This window comes from Vidua chalybeata, chromosome 4, assembly GCF_026979565.1.
Source record: "Vidua chalybeata isolate OUT-0048 chromosome 4, bVidCha1 merged haplotype, whole genome shotgun sequence".
NCBI classification, from domain to species: Eukaryota; Metazoa; Chordata; class Aves; order Passeriformes; family Viduidae; genus Vidua; species Vidua chalybeata.
The window spans coordinates 20102345-20129220 of NC_071533.1; the positions used below are offsets into that span (position 1 = coordinate 20102345).

The following is a 26876-nucleotide window of genomic DNA, read 5'->3' on the forward strand; positions in this document are numbered from 1 at the left end:
TAAATTTGAAACTGCAGTTTTTCTCTGTCTTGCAGGTATGTTAAATGCTTGCTTTCTCTCTAAGAAAATGATTTTTCAGTATGTATGTATGAACTCTTAGATAAGTTGAGGGTATTTATTTGTCCTCACTCATAATACCCTTAAAATGCTCAGAGAGGTAGGAGAGGTCTCTGGGAAACAGAGTCCATAATTCAGTAACATATGTAATATATTTATAACCTGTTTTTTCATTTTGTAGAAACCTAAGCTAGGCAGAAGTGCACACACTCTGGAGTTTTGTTGAGTTGGAATGGAAGCATTAAACTATCCTTCCTCAGGCAGGAATGGAAATTTATAGCAGAGCTAGAAACGGAGCCATAATACTTTAGAATGTTATCTTGGCTCTTAAGAGATAAACATCATCCTTTCCATTTACTTTATTTATGGTTAACCAAGATGTACTATCCAAAGAAGTGAAAATATGTACTTCTTCATTAATTTTTCTGTCACTGTGTATTTTTATCTTCCACTTGCATACTGCGAACTTCTCTCCCCAAAACACAGTTTGATTTTGAATTATCTAGCTTTGACTATATCATACTTATGTATCTGCAACAGTAGTAGATTATTTGGGATTTGGCAGTGAAGAAATTTCATGAATTATATACACTTTTCATACTGCACATATTCTCTTCAACATATTGAAATGGTAGTAGTTGCTTAAACAGTCACAGTATATGAGTACACTGAGTATATGAGTACACTGTGTCCTTCTGACCTCACAGTCCATAACCCTAAAGCATTTGCTAGCATGATAGCCTGGGATTACAGGGCTTCAGATTCTACAGCTGGCCTTTTAAAAATTCAAATAGTTGTAAAAAGAAGACCAAGAAAAACCAGCAACAAATATACTGACTGGTCAATTTTTTTTATTTTACCTCAGTTCTACCCACCTTTGTGAGAATTTAAAACTTCATAAGTACTTCCTGAGTTAATACCTATCATGAAGTTCTAAAGGTTATTAAACCGATTTAAACTCCCCTATTTTAAGTGAGAAGACATGTTTTTTGCACACCATTAGCTGGAAGGTATGTGTAATAAAAAGAACAGTTTATTGGGCAGTAATGATGAAAGTCAAAGATATTTATTTTAGTTTCCTGGAGGAAATGTTCAAGCATATGTTTGGCTTGTACCTGGAACTCAGCTCATGTGAACTTGATCTCAAATGAGCATCCCTTCCCTGTGCTCTTGGTGTTCCTACAATTTCCTTGTCACACCTTGCCACAAACCCATGAGTGAGTTTGTCATCACAATATATCCTAAAACCCCCCCTGCATAGATGTACAACAGTGCAATTCTTGACATCGCCGTTAGTAAACTGGTAAGTATCCAGTGCTACAGGGTTGCACTGCAATCTTTTAGTGCAGTACATCCAAACAGTGCTCTCTTTTATAATAAAAATCCCTATAATTGCATTTTCACATATGTCCTTTTAACCTGCTGTGGAATGTGCTGGCAGTGATTCATCAAGCATAAGAACTCATGAAACTAATATTCCTTCAGCACAGTTTTGGAAAAGGGTCTCTATTTCATTGTGTTTTGTCCCATTTCATGAATACATTTCAAAGAAAAAGGCAGAATAGAATACAAGCTGACCTCTAGAGAAAGACTTGAAATGAACAGAAAGGTTTTTTGTTTTGCTGGGAGGAAAAAAAGTAGTGCTTTTTTTCCCTATTTGCATTTGAGCTGCAAATTTTTTAGCAACTACTAATAGTTTGTAAAAAATTTACCACACATGGGCAAGACATATAAATATAATTTATTGATCTAGTTATTTATTTGTATTATTTGCACTGCAGAAACCACATTTGGTACTGCAATAGTATAAAATCCTTTTTTTTTTTTTTTCAGGTTCTTCATGCATGTAGTAGCTCTCTGATTATTTATATGTGCATAGCAAATAGATAAAGAAAGCACCAGTTCTGGTGAATGTAATCGGGATTGTCTCCCAAGATATCTGATACTGAAATTGTCAACTTTGGTAAGATAAGAGTTTGATCTAGGAGGAATGAATTTCAATTAGAACTATCAGTCATTTAATCATCTTTAATACACATTTTAATGTATTAGAAACAATTATTAGCTTAAGCAATAGAAGACCAAGATGCAGGTAATGGTGACTCAGGGCCAGGCTGTCTTTACAGTTACTCTGGAACAGAAAAAATTGAAATACAGTACTTTTAAAAGCAGGAAGACTTAATTACTGGAATTGGAGACCTTGGAATGAAAGAAATGATCAGATGATTAATATGTTTTGCAGGAAGAAAAACAGTAACAAAAACATTTTTTTTTGCATGACTCAGTTTAATTTGAAATTTATTGATGAGTGAGATTAAAAGAGTTATTTATTCTTTCTATTTGGTTTCTGCAGCTTTTTTTTTTTTTTTCCCCTCCCAGGTCAGATAATGCTATCAGATTAACACTCTATCTAGTGCTCCTTTTTACCTCACTATACATGCTGCAGTGTTGTTATAATTTAATGTGGTTGTTGGGTGACAGGATGTTTATAAAATTTATGTTTGAGCCATAAACATGGAGAAATAATGTACAAGCAGTGACGATGGAGAAGGACTGAATTTTCCAATCGTGAGCACAGGAGTGATAATTAAAACCCTGAAAAGGGAAAGAACTGACGAGCAGGAGGTCACAAATAAATCTGTGTGACTCTGTTGTAGGCAGCAGTGAGGTGCCAGCCTCTAACAGCCTCTGTTCCTATCTGCAGGGCAAGGACAAGGACAGAGGAGTATGAGAAACCATAAAACTGTCCTTCACTTGAAGGGATGTGAAGGAGGTTTCTAATTTTTTTAAATTACGTTAGACTTTCCAAGATGAAATTTTTTTACCCTGCCATTCTTGCTCAGATTTGGTCTGTCTGTCCCCTAGTGCATCTTCTTTCTTTGAAGGGTGTGTGTGGGTGTATATGCACATGTGTGCATCTAAATATTCCCTGTAACACAGATTCTGTGTGTTTGTAAAGGACTGTATCCCCCAAAGCTGAAAATTATGGTTTAGAAGATAAATTAGGCAGTAATATCATTTCAGACCTGTTTCAAAATAAATTGGCACAGAATAGTTGTGAGCTTAGCAAACATTGTTTTTATTCTCCAAGATATATTACAACATGGAAATAAAAATAAACTTCAGTCTCTAAAAGAGAGCATTTCACAGGCTGGTACTTGTCAGCCTTGTTCTGCTTGAAGATGGCAGCATAAAAAAATTGCATAAACATAATTTTTCAAAACACACTGCACTTCTGCATCTTATTTATCCCCATTTGAGGGCTAAAGCCTTAAGTCTGTACACAATTGGTGTGATCCCATTAACTTAGTGTTTTTATTAAATAATGCTTTCTGAAAATGATGGATTCCATGGCCTGTCATTGGATTGAGTTGAGTGTTGACACATCTAAGTAAAGGAGGGATTGTAGCCCAGGTACTACAGTTTAGGAAAGCACTAAAGTATTAGTTCGAGTGACTTGATTAATCCTTTCCTAGTCCTATTCATAAACAAGGCAAGGTTGGAGAAGTGTTTAACATGGAAGAATTAATGCATTTATTTGAATTTTTGCATATTCCGTTCAAATACAAGTTGATTTTTTTTCCCCAGTATTTTAAAGATATTTTGTAAATTCTTATAGTTTATAGGCCTGGGGGAGGAAATCAGTTGTTAGAAGTATCTCCAAATTATGTCAAGGAAAATACAGAAGGAATTTCCAAAACTAAGGGTTAGATGAAAGGAAATTTGTGAATACGTACAGACAAACATTATTACAGATGGTTAAATAGTGGTAGAAATAACATAAATTACTTATCCTAGATCAATGACAGATGAAGAGAGTTCTTAATTTCTAATAAATTCTTATCTTTAGCCTATGGATCTTGTGACATTCTCTAATTCTCATCTTATAATCAGAATAGTCATTCATAAGCATGTAATGAAAGCTTAATCAAAGTTATAAACATTTCATGTAATCTGATCGAGAAATCAGGATTCTTTAGAAAAAGTAGATCTGTAATAAATTACTAATGAGGTTGGCAGTGAATCAGATTACTACTTTGAGAATAAAATCCATGCTGAGAGCTCTACAAAAAGAGCACAAAAAGAAATATTTAGCTATGTTACTATAATTTGAGTAGCTTCAACATTTACTTTTTTTTTTTGATAACATACATTCAACCTTTCAATGAATGAGTGTAATATCATAACTGAACAACTGAATATTTTCTAACTTTTTTATTTGACTCATTAAAAATGCAATTTATATTGTGTCAAGCTTAATAATCAATTGTGGTATAAGACAGAAACAATTTGAAATAAAAAAATAAAAGATTTTTTATCCTGTTTTCCAGAGCCTAACTGTGCAGAAGAGGGTAACCTCGGCAGTGTTACTCAATCTTCATAAGTGCAGATAAATCTCTTGTCAGATCATGTATCTATTAATGAACCATAGATATTTTTAGTGTAAAGTGCTGCCCTTTTTATATATTTTCTATCCTCTCTCTTCTTTGTTTGAAATAAAAATGCTGCTATAACATAAGAAGATGCCATCTCTCAAACAACTGTCCCATAAGAAATTCTGCCACTTTAAAATAACAGTGGCGTGAAGAAAATGAAAGACTAGCTTAACTTTTAAATGTTAGTTTAAAAACTTTTAAATGTTACCTAGTTAGTCAGAGCCACCTGCTAAATACATGTGTTAATGGGAGAATTTCATTAAACTTCCATTTTGATGCAGTTGTCAATTTTAAGAAATCGCCCTTTCAAGTCCTCAACTAAATGAGGTCTCACTTGTTGTGAATATACAGTATTTTACATAGATGTCTTTGATCATATCTTCAGTTCCTGGGGAAAAAAATCTGTAATGAATGGATCTCATAATAATTCTTTATTTTGTGTATCAGTGGATATCTGTTACAGCAAAGGAGTGCCTAGCCGAGGCACCATCATGGGACCTCATATCAATTAATTGCTTTTTGTATTTACAGCTCCAATGTGTTCTCTTATGAAGCTGACGATGGTGTTGGATTTTGCAGTGGGTTTTTGTTGGGAAATTTGCCCCAGTAAGGTCATGAGGCTAAAGCACACGTGTATTACGAAAGCCCATGGTGAGTCAGGAATATATAAGTGTTCCTGAAAGTTTAATCTCCTGAGTGGAAGGTATTTAATTTAAGGGTTTATAAAGTAAAATAAAGTAGGGTAGTTCACTTATGGATTGATTGATGGTTTTCTTAATCAGTTCTGGCAAAATCATGGGATAATAAGGTTGGTTAAATTGTCTGGGTTTTTTTGTCAGAGAATCAGTCAAATGAATGCTGCCTGACGGAGATGTTCTCAAGAGAGAGCATTGTTCCAGGTATTTCAGCAAGGAACTCAGCAGTGGGTTAGAAGCATTATTTCCTCTGTTTTATCTGTTCCATTTTGGATTAAGGAAATAATACATGCCAAAGGCAGGGGAGAGAGGAGTTTGAAATCCAGCAATGGGTGAAACATTTATTGTGTTAGATGCTAATTGCATTGCCATCAGAGCAAGAAGAAAATTGGAGGGAACATTACTATGGTATCATGCTGAAGTGAGCATGACTTGTGTTGCTGATGCCTCTAAATGTAAGAATGAATTTAGATTATAATTCTGATTTTTGAGGTCTCATTCTTTATTTTCTCTACTGTGATTTGTTCTTTGCCCTGTGCAAACACATTTTAAGGTATTATCTCTTTGCATGTGGGGGGAAATACCAGTGAGAGAATGTATAAAACAACAAGAGCTAGGAATTCAAATTCTTGCTGAAGGATCCATTAATGTGGCTCAGGATTTCATGGCACACTTTAAATTAATGACAGACTTTATTGTCCTAGTACTGAACAAGGGAATATCAGTTTATTATTTTTCAATTACAATTGTCTTTCAAAAGGTCACAGGAGGCTACCTTTTGGGTGTGTTTGCAGTTATCCCTAAAAGCCTGGTGAAGGAATTTGTCTTTCAGCATTCTAGAGTCATCTAAATAGTTTTCAATGTTAAGGTTCATGTTACTAATTTTTTCTTGATGTTCTTGTGGCTTCTCAGTAGACAGTTTCCAGAGGGTCCTTTGGGAGAATGTTGAGATGTTTTGCACGTTCTCCCAGAGGTAGTTAAGGACATGGATGCCCAGAGGGGGCAGTCAGAGGCAGTAAGTGTCTCAGAACCCACGCCCTGAGGGGGCAATATGGTATTGGTTTGGGACAGGATTGGTGGAGAAATATGGTCACAGCAAATAGGAGCAGGAGGCTGTGTGATAAGGAAAGAACAGTGAGGACTGGGTAGTTCTCTACCTTACCTTCAAAGTCTGCAGTCTCATACAGGGCCAGCTGCAAGTCCTACGTATTCCCAACATCCAAGAGAGAGCAAACAGAGAGATATTGCTCCTACACTCCCACCCCTCCCTCGGCCATTATGGAGCCAGGGTCGAGGATTTGGGTTTGTCTGCTTGCTACTCAGAATTGAAGGGGTTTCTCTCAGGTGAGGAGTTGCCAAGGCCAGGTACAAGAGTGCAGGACCAGGGGCACGGGCTAGGATCTGTGGGGGAGATGTGGAACTGAGCTGAGGAGGCTGGAGGGGACCGGCTTTGATGTGCAGTGTAAGATAGAGCGACCGGCTTTGGTATATGATATAAGAGACAGTGTGTCATCAAAGCCTGACCTGATAGAAAAAGGGATGTTTGAGTCATAGTTGCTCTAAATTTAGCTTCCTGATTTTGTTATGTGGAGCATTTTTGCACCCCCATGTGGTGGGTTGGGTTTTTCTGGAACCAAGAAGTTGTATGTAGGTATATGTTTTAAGCGTTTTTTACGAACTTCGTAAACACAAAAATTGAGGGGTATAGGAGACAAAATTTTTTTGAGAGTTGCAAACATCTGACTCAATGGAACAGTTTTTCTCTTGTGTTTGTTGATGGATGAAAATCCAAAATGGCTTAATAGTGGGGCAATAATGTATAAAATTATGAGCAATAGACTGTTGCAGTCATCTTACAGGAGGAGGAGAAGGCTAGAACTGAAGAGTTCCCATGTCATTATGCAAGAAATCTCTAGGTATGCAGGTTGCCATGCACTGCAATACATTGTTTTGACAATGACATGCTGCCAGGTGTTCCATTTTTATTGTTTTCATAGGAGAAAAATAAAATCTGTGGGTCTATCACAAATGAAGTGGAACTGATGGTGCCAGCATAAAATTTCTGTTTAGAAAAATAAATCCCAGCTGCTGTGTACCTATGGGTTAGGTAATTTGCTTCACTACAGAGGAAATACACCACACGTTGAAATGTTTGTCTCTTTTCTATTAAAAGTATTTTGCATCTGCTCACTTAAAACAGAGAAATTCGTCTAAGTCTGTGAATGCGAACAGATTAGTTAATTTAAAAGTAAGAAACTTAGAGTGAACTTAAGATAAATATCTATCTTCTTAAAATAGATCCTTTAACTATGTAAGGTATGTGTTTTTTTCTGAGTCAACTGTTCCTTGGAACAAGTAATTGAATATTTCTTTTGTTCCTTAATTTTGCTGTGAATCTACAGTCTAACTTTAAGTTAGTTTTATACAGAGAGAAGCCATGTCATTTGTTTTATTTTTTTAAAGGCTTACCACAAAATTAGTACTAAAACATACACAGTTCTTGAATGCATCATTCTAGTACAATGGCAATCATGCATACATATTCCTAGTAATATTGTATTTTATTTTCCATGGATTTTCTTGAATTATTAAAAGGGAGCATTGCTCTCCATAGCTTACACCAGTTCCATGCTGTTGTGATTTCTTCAACTTTGTTGAAGACCTATGAACCCATCCATAGCTGTTACTGCTGTGAGGTTTTCTCAGTACACAGTATGGTATTCTAATAGTTTATGATTTAGAAATCCTGGCAATTTCAGTTAATTGCTGGGTTATGCAACCAGGATGCACGATTAAAAATTGCATGTGCAAATTGTCCCTGTGTGCACTTATTACTGATCTCTGGGAGAACATGGCACACACCTGCTGAGCTCTGCTCCTGTCCCTTTGAATATCTCTTTCATTTTTAGCTCCCTCATGTGTGTTGCAGAATCCACCCAAACCAAACTCTGCTGAGTACTTGTATCTAAGCAAGGGCTATCAACCTCGTAAAATCTGACTGTGTCCCATCAGACTCTTTAGCAGAGAAAAAGTGGTCTTTGTAAAGAACTTCATTTTAGGACCATGGGAATGGTCCTAAATATGATTTTGTGTGAAAATTTTGTGTGGAGCTGGGGCACAACCTTATGAAGATTAAAAGCACGGTAGTTTTTCTGCCATCTCTAAAGCAAGATCAAATCACAGCTCAGTGGCCAGATCTGTTGTTTCATTCACCCGAAACAGCAAAATCTCATGGAGATGAAAGGCTTCCTATCAAAATAAGTGTTGCTTCAAGGCCTAATTTTTGGTTATCGCAGGTTTTTTTGCTGACATGGGCCTGAAGTGTTACTTACCTAGCCCTTCTAGGACCTGTTTTGTCCTTTAGCACTGATGATCTAAAGGGGGACGAAGCAAATAAAGCTGTTGTGGAGTTCTTGTGGGGGTTTTAGACTTGTGGGCCCGGCAAGATACCAATGGCAACATGAAATTGTTAGGAGTCTCATCCCTACTCAGATGAGCTCCCTGTCCTTGTTGGAGGAGCAGGAGCCAGACGTTTCACAGCCAGTGTCCCCACCTGTACTGTCTTCACTTCAGAAACTTCTGAAGAGAGCCAGGCAATGCTCCTGCCTCATCCCTGTATTGTGATTTTTGTGGAATTGTACCATGTTTCCACCTTGAGCAATAGGCAGAGTCTCTCCTCTTGACTGTTGATAATTGTCTGACTTTAACAAGGATTTTAATAAAGGATTGTGATTAGAATTATGGTCCCCTAATACCACTTTTATTTACATTTATTACAATAATTGCCATGTGATTAATAAAATGTTAGTGCATTCATTGAAATCCCCACTCTGCTATCACAGTGTGGTACTTAAACACAGTAAATGCTTCTAATTAGTTAGTAATTGAATAATGTGCATTAATTTTTATTATATCACCCATAGGATGTTTAATTGTATAGTTGGCTATTAGCTACTGTGAAATATATGGAAAGGGTTAAGTTGTATAATTTTCATCATTCAGGCCTTTCACTACTTCCCAGCTTCAAACACCAGACCAAATTCTTTTATTTCCTAAACTTACCTAAACATGACTTAAAATTCAAATTTTTAATACCTGGAATACCTTTTCTGCGCCTCTAAAAGGCACGTAATGAGAAGTATAAGGACATATGCTTAAGAAATGCACTTGAGTAGGATGAGTTTGTCATGGATAGAATGCCATCTGTTGATAATGCAACAGTCAACACTTTATAGTAAAGAACTTTTCTATCACCCCATCATTATTTTTGTGTGTGTTGCACTCTTTTCCTCCTTTCCCTGAGCCAGTTTGCTTTTTATTGCATGTATAATATAAAAGAAGTTCACCTTATCAAATTTCATTAAGGTTCTGGGTCCAGAAGGAGCACATGAAAGGAGGGAGTGCTGGAGTTTTCTTTTAGAGGGGCAATGACTTATAGCCAAAGACTTAAAATTTGTTGTATTAAGTATAAGGGAAAGATTGCAACGTAATCATATCAATATCATTATAATAGCAGAAAAAGAATTTTTTTTTGACAATTTGTCCTTTTGCCTCTTTGAATATCTTCCACATAAAAGAAAAAAATTAGGACATCTGGTCTCTTTGAGAATCCCCAGTTAGCGGTTTCCAGCTGGTGATAAAGCAGTTCTATTTCGCGATCTCTGGTTTTTCACAAGCAAATACTTTAAGAATATTTTAAAAACACAAATATTAACACCACAGAAATAAATAAAAATAAAATAAGAAAGGAGTAACTTGATATTATGATACTTTCTTGGTCTGAAAAGAAGAGTAGAAGTTGAGAATAGTCAAGAGGAATGCAATTTTGAATTACTTTTAAAAAAAGACTGGTGACATTCAGGGTGGAAGGAACCTGTTCACATGCTGAGTGTCAGTTGTATGGGAGAAGAATATCTTGCAAGAGTTTTTTCAAATCACCAGGATGCTGGGTCCAGCTTTACATCTGAAATAAATGCTAGCAGGCAAACCAGCAAAGAGTCAGTTCCAAAGAACATCCTCCAGCTCCTGGCACCATTTGTAGGCAAATGTGTGATTTTTAAAGATCCTTTTTCCCATCTGCAGTCCCTTAATGGCTGATAAAATCTAGCCACCGTTCCCAGGTCCCACAGGTTATTTGTAAGATGAAAAGATCAGCTGGTGGATTGTTTCTTCTTGTTATCACCAGTCCTCCAACTTGTGTGTTTATCATTGAAATATACTCAATTCAGGGCCAGTGTTACTAATGAGACTTCCTTCAGAACTCAGAGTCTGAGATACAGGAATGAAATCTCACTTCCAGCTGAGCTGTGATTTCAAAAAAGCTGTGTTTCTTCTTACCTACAAAGGACTACTGAGAATATTGATCAAAAACCACAGACAAATGAACAAACACTCCACAGACCTGATGATGGGAGAATTGTACCACTCTTCTATTTTTTTAGGCAAGTAAAAGTTTTTAAAGATGCTTTTAAAATATGGCTCTTTATGTTAACATTTCTTCAAAGTAATCTTTGAAAATACTATTGTGGACCTCTGCAGAATAGTTAATGAGAAAATTACACACACACCCCCAATTCTTGTTTACAGCCAATTTTAATTGCTGAGATTTTTTTTTCCTTTGTTCTCACCCCAAATCAGTTCTGAAGGGTTTTTCTTTCACTTGTAGTGCTTTTAATAGGAATATAGGCATATATAAAGGTAAAAACGAAGCTGGAAAACTTTTCTTCAAGTGATTCCAAGTCAGGCACATTGCAGAAGTGTGGGTTGTTGAGTTTTGGGGGTTTTGTTTTGGGTTTTTGTTACAGTCTTCCATATAATATTCCTTCTGCAGTCTCCATCTACCTTTGCAAGAACTAATTATTTGAAGGTTTAAAGACTGTTGCTGCCAAATGGTCTCACAGTTAGTGACCGGGTATAGAAATGAAACAGAGCACTGAACCTTGGGGATTCACCTGGCCTCCTTTGCAAGCCAGGTTGGTTCCTACAGTGTTGAATAACAATTAAAGGAATTCAAGTTTGAAAGTGACTCTTCAGATGTCAAACTACAAAGCAAGTTTCACTTTCTTGGCATAGAAAAAGAAAATAACATAAAACAGGAAAAGCAGAGCAAAAATATTAGTACATGGGGTGATATTTTAAAGTTTTACCACTATATGCACCATGTTTGCTTATTATTTAAGAGATGTTAGTAGTTAATACTTGTTTGTTATAATTCCCCTAGGGCCCTACAGTCCTGTGTGTGTCTGCATAATCTGTACTGGTCCAAAGGGCTCCAAAATGAGAACCTTGCTTTTGCCTTTGTAAACATGTAGTATGCAGGTTGCCTCATGAAACAAAAAGGGTCATTGGCATTTATGCATCAGTGTAATGAATGCAAGTGTCTCCTTTTATCTTCAATTAAAAGGTGTCAAACCATTCTTATATCCTTGGCTACGCAGTCCCTAACTGAAAAATTCAAACATTCATATCCTAAGATATCAAAGATTCAGGAAACCAAGTATCTGTGCATCTTTCTGCTTAAGGAGCTGAGACTGCCCATCTCTTACCTCCCAGAAGGTGACCCACCCACCAGCCTATGAGGTGTCCCTGATGCTCCCAACCAGACCCTCTGTTCAAGCAGTTGTGGAGAATTTGTGGATTTTCAGACTAGATATAAGGAAGATATTTTTTCTACAATAAGGGTTTTAAAACCCTGGAACAGGTTGCCTAGAGAGGTAGTAAGTGCCTAATCCCTGGAAACATTCAAGGTTTGTTTGTTGGGGCTCTGAGCAACTTGATCTACTTGAAGATTTTCCTGCTTGCTGCAGAGATGACTGTAAAAGGTCCCTTTCAACCCAAACTTTTCTGTGATTCTGTCACTACAGCCACTGAGACACATACCTGGGAGAGGAAATGAGAGATGTGGTTTATGCTTTAATGCATTTCAGGTGCATTGAGCAGCCATTGGGGCAGGGTCAGGGACTCTTGCGTCTCTGCACAGTACAGCTGTGGTGTTCCTATTCTCTGAACAGTCAATAGTTGTGGTGGGAAAGATTAAAGCTTCCCACTCCACAATAGGGGACTAATTAGCTTGCTAATTAGAGAACCCTGCTGGGAGAATTGCATCTTCTGAGTCTGAATAGGGAGATCAAACTCCTTGCTCACATTTTGGGTGCATGTTCTAGCAACTTAAATTTTGATTATGAGTTCTTACAGCTCAGGCTAATGCCTCCCAGTTTCCACTGGAAGAACCATTTTATTCAGCATCCTGCCTTTTGTGCATTCCATCCTGATATTTGTCCTATTTCACATCCTCAGCAAAAAGTGTATAGGCTTACCCTGTTAGATTGCTGGCAACCACATACATCCTCAAAGGCCTTTTGAGCACTACTGTGATCTCTGATTTTACTGGGAGCAAAGTACTTAAACGTTTCCAGAAGCGAGGCCTTGTTACGTGAAAGGTGAGATTAATTTCAAAGAGCTGAGCTTCTCTGTCCTGTGCAGCTTAAGTAAAGCTTGCAGTGTATCCAGTCTGTTGACACTGTCCATGTTCTCCTTGGTATAGGATGGGATATTCTTCTTTTCTTTACACTTGCTTTGCCCTACTTATTAAGACTCCAGACCTCACATTGTTCATCAGCCTATAAAAGGGTGAAATAATCTGTTGTGAGTATGATGAAATTTAAGTCCAGATTGGATTCAAAGTGCATGATGTTTGAGAAATAGTTTAATGTATTTTCTTACTTAATTCTTCTTAGGTTCTGGAAACACCAATTGGATGAGATACTCATTCCAGGATTTGAGACATTTAGGATTGGGGCAGCACTAAATGTAGGGTGAATAAGGTTGTTGCACATACTACTGAGACCAAAATTGTTGTTAAGCACTGCATGCTGTCCATGTTGTTCTTCTGCTCTGTTTAAATATTCAGAACTTTTTCTAAAGCATTTAGACATAAAAGTTTAACGTACAAGGAGGAGAGATAGGTAGCCTTGAGAGAGCTGCCATAAGAGGCTGTAAAGATTTTCATGACAAAACCTGGCTCTTAAGTAGTCCAAAGTGAGAAATCTACTTTTAAGATTTTGGTGGAGAGGGGTGTGAAGCTGGGCTAATTCTTAAGCAGTTTTCCTTATGTAAGGGAAAATTATATGAGATATTCTACACTAATGTTTCCAGAATGCTGTGATAGTCTAATATTAAAATAAGTAGACCTTATTTTTAGAGTGAACAATTATTATCCACTTTGATCAATAAGAGGTTTTAACTTTATAAATTTGAGAGATCTTTTCTACTTCTACTTCTTACTGTCAAAGTAATCTTTGCTGATGTTTATCTGTGCATGTGCATTGCTTCATTCCTGCATCTCCAATTCAAAAGAGAAACATTACTTTAAAACAGGCTGTTACTATCCATGATGGCCACTACTGATACACACCCTGTTTTGCTGCCTTTGAAAAAAAGAGATTTGAAGTCTAATGTTACTCTTTACTGCATCGTTCATAGTTCATTGGACAATATTACTTGCTCACAAATCCAGAAAACTTCTCACTTCTGTAGAGCATGTTGTGTTGCATTGACTGCAGGACAGTGTCAACTCTAACTCAAACCCTCAGTACAGAAGGGGCCAAAACTTGCAAGGTAAAAGGTTTCTTGAATGATAAATTCCTGTCCAGGATCTTACTCAGTGAAAAGTTCTCATCCTCCTGATGATCTTCTAGCTCTAGACAGATCACAGAAATTGACTCAGATGTCTTTAAGGAAAGTCAGAGCTAAACAAAAATATTCCTTAATCTGTTTAATCCCAAAGGATGAGTTAAGAGGTATATTTTTTTTATTTCTTGCTGCTGTTTTCAAAGTAAATGTTAATTAGAAGGCACTTAGGGATCCTGGTTCAGCCAGCAGATGCCAGGGGACAAATACACACATCAAGTGCATTATATGTTTTTCACAGCATGAAATATGTATGATACAGTAAGTAACAATTTAAAACCTCAACATATACCTGCTTTCTAGAGAGATCTGCTGAAGAAGATCACAGCCTTCTTCAGCAGTGCTATGATAAGATAAGCAGAAAAGCATTGAAAACACTAATTTTAAGATTTCGTACTGTGATGGCCCATAAGTATTTCTGGGGAATGGGACTAGGGGGTTGTCTGGTGCTCCACAAATGCAGTTCTGTGTTTGAAGTATATCATTGTGCAATTTGTACATAACTAGGAAATAAAGTAGAGGGATAAACAGGGAGATCAAAGCTGAATTTGATTTGGGTAAAATGCTTCTGATTTTTGGGGCTTTTTTTTGGGTTTTTATTTTTTTTTTTGTTTGTTTGTTTGTTTGTTTTTGTGGTTTCTTTGTTTGTTTTTTGTTGTATTATTTTATTTTATTTTATTTTATTTTATTTTATTTTATTTTATTTTATTTTATTTTATTTTATTTTATTTTATTTTATTTTATTTATTTTATTTTATTTTATTTATTCTCCAAAGGGTTTGCATTTTAAATGAAAAATGATCAGGCTGGAGTACAGACTGAAATTTAAAAGCAAGTATATAAGCTGTAAGTGCTGATTTAATAAACCATTAGCCTATTCATCTTGTAAACATCTTTGGAGAAAAACTAATGAACTCATTCTAGACAAAATTGCTTGGTGATAGAACACCACTGCTGAACACCAGCACATAATTTGGTGCTCTGAGACTGTGTCTACTCTGCAGGACAGATGCCTGCTGCTGTGCCACCCCTGTCTCTCTTTGCCTGAGTGGAGAACCTCTTAGAATGATTTGTAACTCTCTTCCAACCTGTGTGCCCTGCTTGCCTCCCATGGGAATGAGCTGTCAGACAGATGGCGTGTTCCTAATCCTGTCCTCCAAGGCCAGGAGATTATATATGCTTCAGGGCCAAAAAAAAACCCTCCCTGCTTTTCATATTAGCTAGAGAGAAAGGGTGCAAGAGTTTATGTGGCTGAGCAAAAGAAACATATTTGAATCCCTCCTGGTTTTGTACAGTAGCTGTAATGTTGGTTTATAGTCTGTATTTTTTAACAATAGTTGGATTGTTCACTTTTATGCCAAGAATAACGTAGTTATTTTAACAATTTATATCACAAAATGTCAATGACTTCAGAGATTTGTTACTCTTATAAAACTATCAGGCTCTGCAAGATAAGAAGCAAACTAACAATCAGGTCTGTGCTAATTACAAGCAAAAATATATTTATTTTCTTCTGTGTATTTTTTGGGGAATTTTCTCAATTATATGTCATGTAGAAAATTCGCAGAATTCTATATAGGACATGAATTACAGAATTTATGAGCAGGGAGAGAGGGAGATGAAGAGAACTCCTCCTGAAGTGAGTAGTGATGACATATGGTGAATTTTGGGTTGAAAGGAGTAGAGCAAACCAAAGAATAACTTTTAGCACAGAAGTTATTTATTATGTCATACATGTTTTAATAGTTCCCAGTTGTTCCACAGATATAATTAATGGGAATAAGTGGTTGAATTTTAATATTAAATTACTGTAGACAAATGTCCTACTTGCAGACAAATTTAAGGATCCCTTACAAAATAAATTCTGCACAACTTTATACTAGTTCGAAAGTATTGGGCATAAATAAGGATGAAGGTCACTCTGCTCAACAGACAGCAGCTGAAGGGTGAGGGGGATTACCTTTGGGAGAATTCAGAGGCTGCTCTATCAGAGATCTGTGTAAATTAAGTATCCTCAGCATCTCTTGGGGGGAAAAAAAACCCTCTAACCAAACATGTTATCTAACCTTTTGATACCTAGGTGTAGAGGTTTTGGTCAGTGGCTGAAATAGGACTCTAAAGAGTTTCATCTCTTTGCTCATTGGTGCAGTGGAATTTATTTAGGCAACAAGGAGTAAAAAAACATCTGCATATCATATGTTCAGACTTTTACTCAGACCAAATATTTCATTTAGCCTTCAGCTATGATAACCACAGACATACCCTATAAAATGTTATTTGTGCCCATACAGTACCATTAATTTTCTTTTAATCTTTCTCTGTCTCAGGAAATATTTCAACTGAATTTTGCTCTTCATGCAAGGAATCAAGAGTACCGAGAGCTGAACTAATTTCCTTTCATTTTCCCTTTATTTCCATTTTTTTAATAGATTCATGACCTATGATGCTAATACTGTAGCTATTGTAAAATCATGGTAAATTAAAAATATGTATTTATTGTGTCCATCTCTCAATTCCCAACATCTTTCTAGAGTTTGTTGAATTTCTTGTCATCAGATCTCAGTTTCACTGTTTGGTCTAGTGACATTTTCCTGACTGGCGATTTTGTCTTCTCTGCCCTTCCCATTGCTGCTCTCTTTCTTGCAGTTTTACACATCTTCTCAGGCTTCCATGGATTCCTTATGCTGCACTCCCTATCATTATTGGCCAAGAACTATCTTCTGTTCCCCTTAAATTTATTAAATTGTCCTAACCTTCTCTCCAGCTTTATTCTTATTTTATTTTATTACTTTTGCCTTCACCCCAGGTAGAGGAAAGCTGTTGTATTGGCAAGAACGTGCAGAAACATGGGTGTGAGAGCTTGAGAGAGAGGGTATTTTATTCAACAGCAAATAGTGAACAACTTTGCATTTAACACCCTATTTCACTCAGCATTCTGGTGGCATATTTCTCTTAGATGCATCGAAGCAGCTGTTTGACACAGAATAATACCACAGCAGAGCTTGACAACTTTTTTTTTAAGAAGGCTTTGGGTGGGTAATGATTATAAAATCAGGATCTCTGCTGAAAGATAACACCTCTAGCAATCTCAACCCTGAGATGCTGGTTCAGAATTAACTCAGAGGGAAGTGTACCATCTGTTGCTAAAACCTCACACTAAGAGCTCAGGCAGTTTCTAGCTTAAAGGGAAAACGTGGACATGAACCTAGCTAATTAAGAGAAGCAAAGAGAGGGATGGAAGAAAAACTTTAAAATAGCTTCCAGTCCTCTGCTTGTGCCTAGTGCTGATTGTAGAGACAGCAGAGAGAATTGACACTGCAAAGAAAACAATCTACACAGAAAGTTCTGTCAAATGCCCAAAGTAAATAAACGGGAAGCAAATGTTGTTTCATTGCTATCTGATTTATAATAACTTTACTGTATTATGTAAAGCTTGTCCAGGCTCACTTAGGAGGTTTAAACTGTTACTGTTCCTTCAGTCCTTGATAATCAGGACTAATTTCTGTGCCAAAAATGCATCTCGAGATAGCTTGTTTACTTCAAGACTGCTTATCAGCCAAACCTAGCAAGAGAATCAAAATTTCTTGTCGGTGCTTCTTTTACATGAATAGCTTATTTTATCTCTTAATTATTTAATTGAATTGTTTAGGTGACCTGGAACACAAACCAAAATGATCTGTTGAGCTTTGGTTTTGGTTCTGCTAAGAGGGAAAAAAAAAAACATCAAAAAAGGAGCTGGAGGCCTTGTCTGCTTGAAATGAAATATAATGCTCCAGCTTGCTTGCCCATGCCATATCTTCAGAAAATGCAGTGATAAATCTTCCATAAATGTGGAACCTGGGTAAATGCAGATCTGACCTTTTGTTTACAGGGTATCAAGGGAAATCTTTATGAGACCACAGAAGTGATTCAAAAGGTTTAGAAACATTATGAGATGGCAGAATGTGTCCCCTGTGGGTAATTCTGACAGCAAAGATCTGACACAGTTTCTCAATGAGCAGTGCCCTTTCTGTAGAGCTTTGAACAAGCCATTTGGTAGTGATGTTTGAGAATAATTTTTGGTAATACAATTCAGGGAAAAATTGATCTTTGCCGCTATAATTAGGCAAGATTTTTATGTTATTAAAATATTTACATGAAAATATTTCCTGAGTTTACAGATGTTATGGCTGGTACAATGCAAGATAAAATAGAAAAGATAACTTTTTTGGTTTAGGAATAAATAAAGATTAAGATTAAGGTCAGATTAAGATTTTATATTTCCTCTAATTTTCACTGGTTATGATGCTTTATCTGCTTATAATTTAAATTGGGGACTTAAATCAGCTCGTTTAAAATCCAGATTGTGTTTTGTTCCATAAAGTGAATCTATTGATTAAATAAATACAGAACAAAAATGTTGTGAGCAAGAATGGAGCCATGCTGCTGAATTCCAGATTAAAGTCTGTTCTGCTGCCTGAAAGGAACTACCTTAAAGAACAGAATAGCGGTAGAAGGTTGGGGCTCATTTTTTGGGTTAAAACACCACTTCTGGTTTTGGTTTGTTTTTTTTTTAAGCTTAGGCATCTTCATAGCCTGTGATTTGGTTTCTGATCTGTACAAATGTACATGTTATGAATACATCCACTTATTATCCCTGTGTGACATTGGTTCTCCTGGAAGTGGAGAGTGGTTGGATTCAATGATTCAAGAGGTCATTTCCAACCTTTGTGTATTGCGTGCTCATGCACCTGTGGTCACTTCAGCATTCCAGGTGTTCCAACAGGTTGCTACAGCAACAAGCTTCTGCAGGGAGAAGATTATCTACTGAACATGTTTACTGGGGAGCTGTGGAAACAACTTAACAATCTTTCAACACTGCAAGTAAGCAAACATCTGGGATTGCTGTCTCTGGCACCTTACAGCATCAGGATGTTATAGTATTTTATAAAATGGCCGGAAAGTATTACCTGACACCAAAATGCTTCTGAAAGGATTACTTAGTTTTTGCAACGCAGGCTGTGTATTGTTTGTGGGTGTGATGTTTGCTTACAGTCTTATCTGTTGTTGGCCTCAGGCTATTAAATAAATACATTAAAATACTCTAAATAGAAACATAACAGATCAACAAAATGTGTAACCTCCACACCATAATATTTTAAAAAAAGGCAATTCAAGAAAAAAAAAATATGTGCTTTTATATCACCTGTTAGCCTCATTTGCCCTAACTTATGATCTCAGAAATTAGATCATCTGAAAATGGAACAGATGGAGGCTCCTTTAGACTGGGTAGGTGTGAGAATGGGAGGGAGAGGGATGCAGCTGAAGGTACCTTCCAGGGTGAGCAGTGCTCCTTTAGCACCTGCTTTGGCTCTGAGTTGTCATCTGGTGACATCAGCCTCAGGGATATGTTCACTGTGATTCACTGGCTTTACTGTGGTCTGGCTGCATGATGGGAGAGAGGAGAATGACAGATAGGAGAGTAAATATCAGCTCAGTATATTGGTCAAACCCTTCTGCCAATATTGATTCATTCCTGAGTAAAACAGCTGGCATAATGCAGTTCCCATCTTCTGTCATGCAAGCAGTGTGCAGAAAGGATTTCTGCCTGCCATCCCCTTTTCCCCAAGAAAGTGAGCTGAAGCCTGGTATTATTCAGGCTATTAAAAAACATAGAAGGTTTCTATTACGTATGCCTGCATTTTGTTTTTCATTATGAACTGCTTTTGTAATAGGTGAAACTAAAATACTAAAAGTACAGAAACTCTCAGGTACACAGCAGTGCTTTTCTTTGGGAGCTGTATTTTCTATATTACCTAGAAAATAATTTTTTTCACATAGAAATTCTTCATATACCAGTCAAAAATAAACCCAAACAAAAAAATCCACGGCTGTGCCATTATGTTTCTCTAGAACCAAAACTTGTTTTAACTTTGTCACATGTTGCATTCAGTGTTTGATTAGCATTTTTGAGTGCATTTCTTTCATTGGTTTCATTTCCCAGTTTTCTTTTTGGCTCTGTAGGTGTTTTTGGAAGAAAGTATGTGCTTTTTTTAGATTATCCATTGTCCACAGTAGTGTTTACCTTTTTCATGTTCACAGCGAATAGGCCAGCTAAAAAACAGGCTTATTTTGTGCATGTACATAAGGTTTTAAACACTGTCATTCTCAACATGGCTGGATCTCTTCATATGACTGACATACTGCATCTTTGATATTGATTACAGAAGGAACTGCAGAGTAAATAATAGACAAACTTTTTTTTTTGTGACAGTGGAAAAAGATAAAATGTACTTTATTTTCAAGATTAAATGGGAGGAGAGACAAGAAACATCTCAGTATCTGTCATTTCATCTAGGTAACTTTCCTGTCTCAGAATTATCAGAACTGGTGTTCACAGACAAGACCTAGAAGTCCTTTAAACATAAGCAAACACCAGTTTGCAGCTTTTATCATGAAGATTTAACTGTCATGCATACTGGATTACAAAAGTCAGTCTGTTGTATTTTCATTTTCCCTCTGTGACATATTTTTATAGTGAAGAAAAATAAGGACAGAAGAAAATCTAACCCACTTTAAAATTCAGTGTTCAGAAGCATGTACTTCTGAGCTGATGTAAATTCATAACACTTAAAAAGATCTGGCACAACTTAGCATTCTTCTATTTTTCCCATTGAATAACAAGTATGAGGAGTTCTTTCTGTCTGCCTATTTAAACAAGGAGCTAACAGTATCAGCTCAGGCAGGCTGAGTAATGTATGATTTTATTTTTTTCCACACTTAGAGTTATTTAATAATAGCCCTTACTGATCTTATTGGTTACAGTGGAAATAGACTCTCCTTGAAACAGTGTTTTAAATCAAAATAAAAGGACTATTCAAGCAAAGCAGGATAAACTGTATCTAATACTCTGTCTAGGCTGAACTGCTTAGTATATGGTTTTTGCATTTCCTCTTAATTTAAACTACTTTTCTCAAGGTCTGCACAGGTATAAACTAAGAGATAGGGAAGTTACACATGGTAGAGTACCAAACTGGGATTTGGTGTGTCTGTGTTAACATCTCAGGTTTGCTAAAGGCTTCCCGTGTGGCCTTATCATGTAGTTTAGGGTTTTGGAACCTCACTACATAATTATGTTTATAAAAATGCAATATGAATGATTTTTTTTTTCTTTTCCTTGCATGTCTCATTTATTGTCACTACTCTATTTTGCTGAGATGTGTTTTTTTCTGTGGGCTGAGTGCAGTTTGTGAAATTGTATAGAAGTACCACAGTCTGCATGGAAGAGTGAAACAGTTGTTTAATTGTTGGACATAAAGGTTTTTTCTTTTATTAAGAAAACACTCTGCTTTTCAAATTGCATGAGCACTACCATATACATGGTGTCAAGATGCTGTATTTTAATATGCAGTGTCACACAAGCCTTTCTTAGGTTATCCTTAGCAGAATCTAACTGCCCCAAAAGGCCACACAAATCATTAATTTTTTTTTCAACTTGGTGCTTCCCAAGCTTAGATTGTTTAAAATTGTTCTTGTTCACCTTAAAATATGCTGTGAAAAATTCTATGCTCCCTTTATCTTTTTATTTTTAGATGTTGTCACAAAAGCCTTAAAAAAATCTTAAGGTTTTCAAATATTTTTGCCTACATCGGCTTTAAAATATGACAGTGGATAATATCACAGTCTGTGTCTTGTAGCAGAGACCAGTTGAGTTCTGTTCCATTTTATGTGACAGACCAGACATCTCTGATTGACAGATTTGGAGCAGAGAGAACAGAGGAACTGACATTATAACATTCCTTATTGTTCATCTGTGCACTTACTTCTTGTCTAATTTTTTTTCTGCTAAGTTTAACCGAATGTCTTGAGGTGAGATCAGATTGTTTTGATGAAATAACTTCAATATTTAGGTAAGGCCTAGGGCCTAGTTTGTCATGTGGCTTTCACAAAAGATGGTTCAAATGAGATATGGAATCCATGTACAGGAGAATTACATGTGGTAATGTTGATGCCATCATGAAGAGATGGATTCAAATGTATTCAGGCTTTTGACATTTTCTGGATTCCTTTTTTTACAGCTAAAATGTGATTGAAATATGGACTGTCATTGTTCTGCTGAAAGGTGCTTACTTACAGGAGATAGATATTTACAAATTACACTTTTGTTCAAAGTGTCTCAGTATCACATGTCAGGTTAGTTAAAAACCTGTGTAGGCACTGCAGGGTCCTGCAGGTGCTGCTTCTCCCTAGACTAAGCATCCTTTTTGTGCCACTGGTAAAGTGTACAAATGCCTGTGATACATATTTTGGTAATAGATTATGTGTAGCTGTACAGGTAACTGAAACTTTATGGCAAAAAAAGGCCAAAAATAGGTCAGGACAAAGGATAAGAAGAAAAATGAATGATTGGTTTGATTGGTGTTTTGTAGCACATTAAAGTCTTTTGTAGTATGGATATGATTTTTCAGCCTGGAACTGTTTATCAAAAGATACCACAAATGAGTATTTCCATTCTAAAATTTCCTTTTATATTAACTGTAACATCCTCTTGACTGCTAGCTATTTCATACACTGATTTTTTGAGTTTGATTGGGAAAAGACATTAATGGAATAGCAACTCTGAAGAAGATATAGGACTCAATTATGGGAAATTAGCAGTGATTACTCAGATACGTAACATGAAGAAATTGCATAGTAACTGGGTAGATTTGCTGAAAGGAGTCAGAAAAGCAAATTACTCTGTTACTCAGCTGGTAGGATCCTGAGAATTGCTGTCAGTTCTGAACCTCATCAAGGAATAGCCATTAGTCAGGTGTGCCTTACTGATCACATAAATCATCCGTGATTTGTGATCGTAGTAGCTGACAGTGTGGCTCACAATGTTAGTGGCATTGTGACACGCAAAAGACTCACTGGCCAGAGCCTTTCCAGGAGAAGCCTTGGCTGCCCATGGCCTGCTCTGAGGGAGGTCTGTGTGAGGATTTCCTTCGAGGACCGTGACTGGCTGTGTAGGGTAGGTTGGTTTATAGCTTGCCATCTGGATGTGCCCCAGGAGAAAACCTGCTGGAGGCATACTGAGCTGAATAGTGCATGACTCTGGCCTGACACTTGGGCCAGCTCTCACCCTGTAGAACTGTGTGTTTCAGATTCAGAACTTTGCAGCAATAATTGCCTGTTACTGTCAATGATGTACTCCAGTTTAACCTGCAGCTGTTTTCCAAGAGGTAGCACTGGGTATGTTCCAAAGCATCCTTTACCAGGTGATCTTGAGGTGAGTGCTGGCTGTGTCAGTTGAAGAGGTTCCATCTGCTTATTGAAGGGAATGACAACAGCTGAGGTGTCCTTGGGAAATAAAAGCAGACAGTAGTTTACTATCAGCTAAACAGGTAATAAATACTCCTACAGAGCCAACTGCTAGACAGCAGATCAAATGCTGCATGCTGAGTACAAACATATACAAAGAAGAAAAGATTAAAATGTAATTTTATTTACTTTAAAAGCAGATAGCAGTACATTGATTCATTAGGTTATTGATCTTAGTAACCTTAAATAGTGCTTTCCATGTCATTTTCCTTAAGCTCCTAAGTATAAAGATGTAACCACATATTACCAATGCCTTTTCCTAATAAGTATTACCAATAATATCATAAGGATCTGAGAGGAATTCTGTTGTTAGTCCATTATTGTACCTTCAAATGTTATTTGTTAAAATCACGTCATTTATATTGTGATCTAACTTACCGTTTCATCACCATAAAACTGAGTGATATTATACTGCTGAATGCTGTAGTTTTCCTCATCTTTATGAGATATGTTATCCTTTTGCAGGGCTAATATATAGGCTACAGAAAATGTCATAATATATCCTGTGCTTAAATTTGCAATCTATAAAAGGGAAAATGTAAATTTATGTCCAGACTTAAATGCAAGTAGCTTGCACAGAAAACATGGATACATCGGAAAGTAACTTCTAGTCCATTTCCTCGCTCCTCTCAGCACTGTTTCTCATCTGAGCTTCATTAAGTGGTGCAAACTGCATATCTGGAGAATTAGTATATGCTTTTCCAAAGGATTTGCATGTATATTTTCCTTATGATGCTGTGAGAATTAACAGTGATTTGAACATCCAAATCCATAGAAAGCTTTTAAAGTCTCAGCTACAAGATAACCATTACCTACGTCAACCTTCTTTCTTCCTCCTTTCTTCACCCCAAAAACTTTCCATGGGCTCTGGCTACTAAATGAATCTGTTACAAGTGAGTAAACCAAAGAGACAGTACCAGTTATGAACTCTTGTCTTGCAGGGGAGAGTAGAGGCACTGACTTGAAATTGATAGCAATATTCTGATAAAGCTTTTTAAAATTCCTTTCTAACTATTTATATATAAAGAAACAGCTAAAGCAGTGGAGAGAGACATGATTTTCTTTGGCTGCTTACAGTATTTGCTCATGATGCGGGAGATCAAGATTCAGTTACCTGTTCTCATGGATACTCACATATTCAACAAGGTCTCAGGAAAAATGACTACTCACCTTGAGATATCTGCAGCTGCCTCCCATCCTGTGCAATGTGGGTGGCAGAAAAGACAGGGTCCATGTTAAGAAAGTAGATCTGGAACTGGGTTGTATTTACTAAGGATGTAGTGGACCTTCACTTCTTGCCTTTCCAGATTAAGCTGTTTTGGGTCCTGAGAAGAACTCGGTGGTGCTGGATGAGAGGCTGGACACAAGCTGCCAATGGGCACTCACAAGCCAGAAAGCCAAATGTGTCCTGGGCTCATCCAAAGCAGCATGTGCAGCAGGGGAGGGAGGGGATTCTGCCCCTCTTGCTCTGCTCTGGTGAAGACCCCACCTGCAGGGCTGCATCAGCTCTGGGGTCCCAACACAGGAAGGACTTGGACCTGATGGATTGGTTCCAGAGGAGGGTCACCAAGATGATCAGAGGAATGGAGCATGTTTCCTATGATGGAAGGCTGAGAGAATTGGGATTGTTCAGCCTGGAAAAGAGGAGGCTTTTGTTTGATTTAATTTTGGCCTTCCAGTACCAGAGGGGACCCTACAAGAAAGATGGAGAGGGACATTCTACAAGACCATATCGTGACAGGACAAGGAGGAATGTTTTCAAACCAGAGGACAATAGGTTTCAATTAGGTGTTAATAAAAAAATTCTTTACAGTGAGGGTGGTGATGCACTGAACTGGTTGCTCAGAGAGGTTGTGGATGACCCATCCCTGGAAGTGTTCAAGGGCAGGTTGGATGAAGCTCTGAGTACCCTGGTCTAGTGGAAGGTGTCCCTGCCCATGGCAGAAAGATTGGAACTAGGTGGTCTTTGAGGTCCCTCCCAATCCAGGCCATTCTATGATTCTTAAAGTTCTTTTTTAAGCCATCTGAGTCAGGTCAGTACGGCTGGGTGATATCAGAGCCAAGGTCCTTGTTACACAGACAGCGAGGCCCCTGGGGTGTGTGCGCGTGTGGAACACACTTCCAGCAGAGTTACAGAGAGAAGGGATCACACAGGTTTGTGAAGTTAACCTTGCTGCAAATCAGTCTGCCACACATTCTCTCTTGAGGTTTAAAAAAATAACCAAGATGGGATTAAATCATCCGTAGTCTTAACAGCTGCATGCTTTATTCGTTATAGGACACATCAACTTTCTGTTCCCTTGGGGAAAATACAGCTGTTCACTTCTTATCATACAGAGTTCATAGTTCCTAAGAGTATATGATTTCAGTTCTCTAAATAAAACGTTAGTTGTTATATGAAAAAATCACTATTTACAAGTATCCCTATGCCATAATGCGAACAGAAACATCCCAGGGTGAGACTGTGCACCTGTTCCTGTGGTATCAGAAATTAATGGGAGGACTGTAAAACCACATGGATGCTTCTAGTTTTAGGTCCTAAGGCCAGCTGCTGTGCCTTTTGCCAAAGTCCCTTCAGAAAGGAAGGAAGAAGAATGCATCTGTGCAGGGGATTCTCTAAGAGTTGAGTAGGAATATTATTGTCTACTGTCATGTCCCAGATGGATGTAGGAAGAGGAGCCTGTGCTGTATGTTTGTTGTGTGCAATGAGATGTGTTGCTTTGTAGTGGCTTTGAATGTGTTTTCTGTGCTAGGGCAATGGAGTATTATTCTCTCCTTAGGCCACTTTGGGGTTCTGAGTATTTTACCTTTCATATTTTGAATTTTAAATAAGTCAGGACTACATGTTAGTAGTTTTACTTTTAGGGAGTGCAAGAGGGGAAGAAAACCCTGGGTAAAAATTAAGCTACAGTTATCAAAACAAAACAAAGTAATGATAGAAAATTGTATTCTAAGCCCTTTTTTGATGATCAGTAAGGAGTGATTGAGCAGTTACTGATTTGGGTTACAGTATCCTTCACAAACTCCACAGTGTTCCATATTCCCATTGCCACAGCGGAGGTGAGACCTGCGGTTTTCCTGAGGCACAGGAATGGGTACAGCTCTGCCAGGTGAGCCAGAACAAAGCCTGCCTCTGGCAAAACCAGCGGGGATGCTGCTGAGCTTGTTTCAACTTGGAAGTCATTCTGCATAACTTACCCTAAACACACAGGCATAATTTAGAGATGAAAATTAATGCAGACATGAAAAATTATAAATGAGAATTCAAAGCTTTGGTCGTATTTGACCTTCAAGTTTGGGTTCCTACAAACACAGAAACATCTGCATATAGTTTATTAAGTCAGATTATACAGCCTAATGGTGGTCTCCATGGCAAGCTCAGTGGCTTTTTTCTTTTTAGTTGTTTTGTAGATGTTCATTCTCTGTGATTTGCAAGCATTCAGTAGTTAATTAGAAATTTGAATTAATGAAAGGTGTTCTATTAAAGAGTGTCTCATTCCTACATTACTTGCTAGTTTCATTTTTTCTTTTCCCACCCTTTTTTAGATTTGATTGGTGTTACTGAATTTCCCTCAATGAAATTATCTCCGAATTATGAGATTGTAAGTGTGCCATTAAAGTTTTAAGTTCAAGTATCAGCTCTTGTGATAAATCTCAG

The 26876-nt window shown here is 37.2% G+C and overlaps 1 protein-coding gene and 1 long non-coding RNA gene across 5 annotated transcripts in view; one reads left to right on the forward strand and one right to left on the reverse strand.

Annotated features, from left to right (window-relative positions):
• Positions 1-26876, forward strand: part of CCSER1 (coiled-coil serine rich protein 1) — a 603186-nt gene that overhangs the window by 405684 nt on the left and 170626 nt on the right. The gene's annotated exons all lie outside the window — the stretch shown is intronic.
• LOC128787384 (uncharacterized) lies at positions 17319-22680 on the reverse strand. Its single transcript, XR_008430710.1, has 4 exons — positions 22594-22680; positions 19188-19300; positions 18582-18661; positions 17319-17438 (listed from the first exon to the last, which is right to left on the reverse strand). It is a non-coding gene; the product is annotated as an uncharacterized LOC128787384 (long non-coding RNA).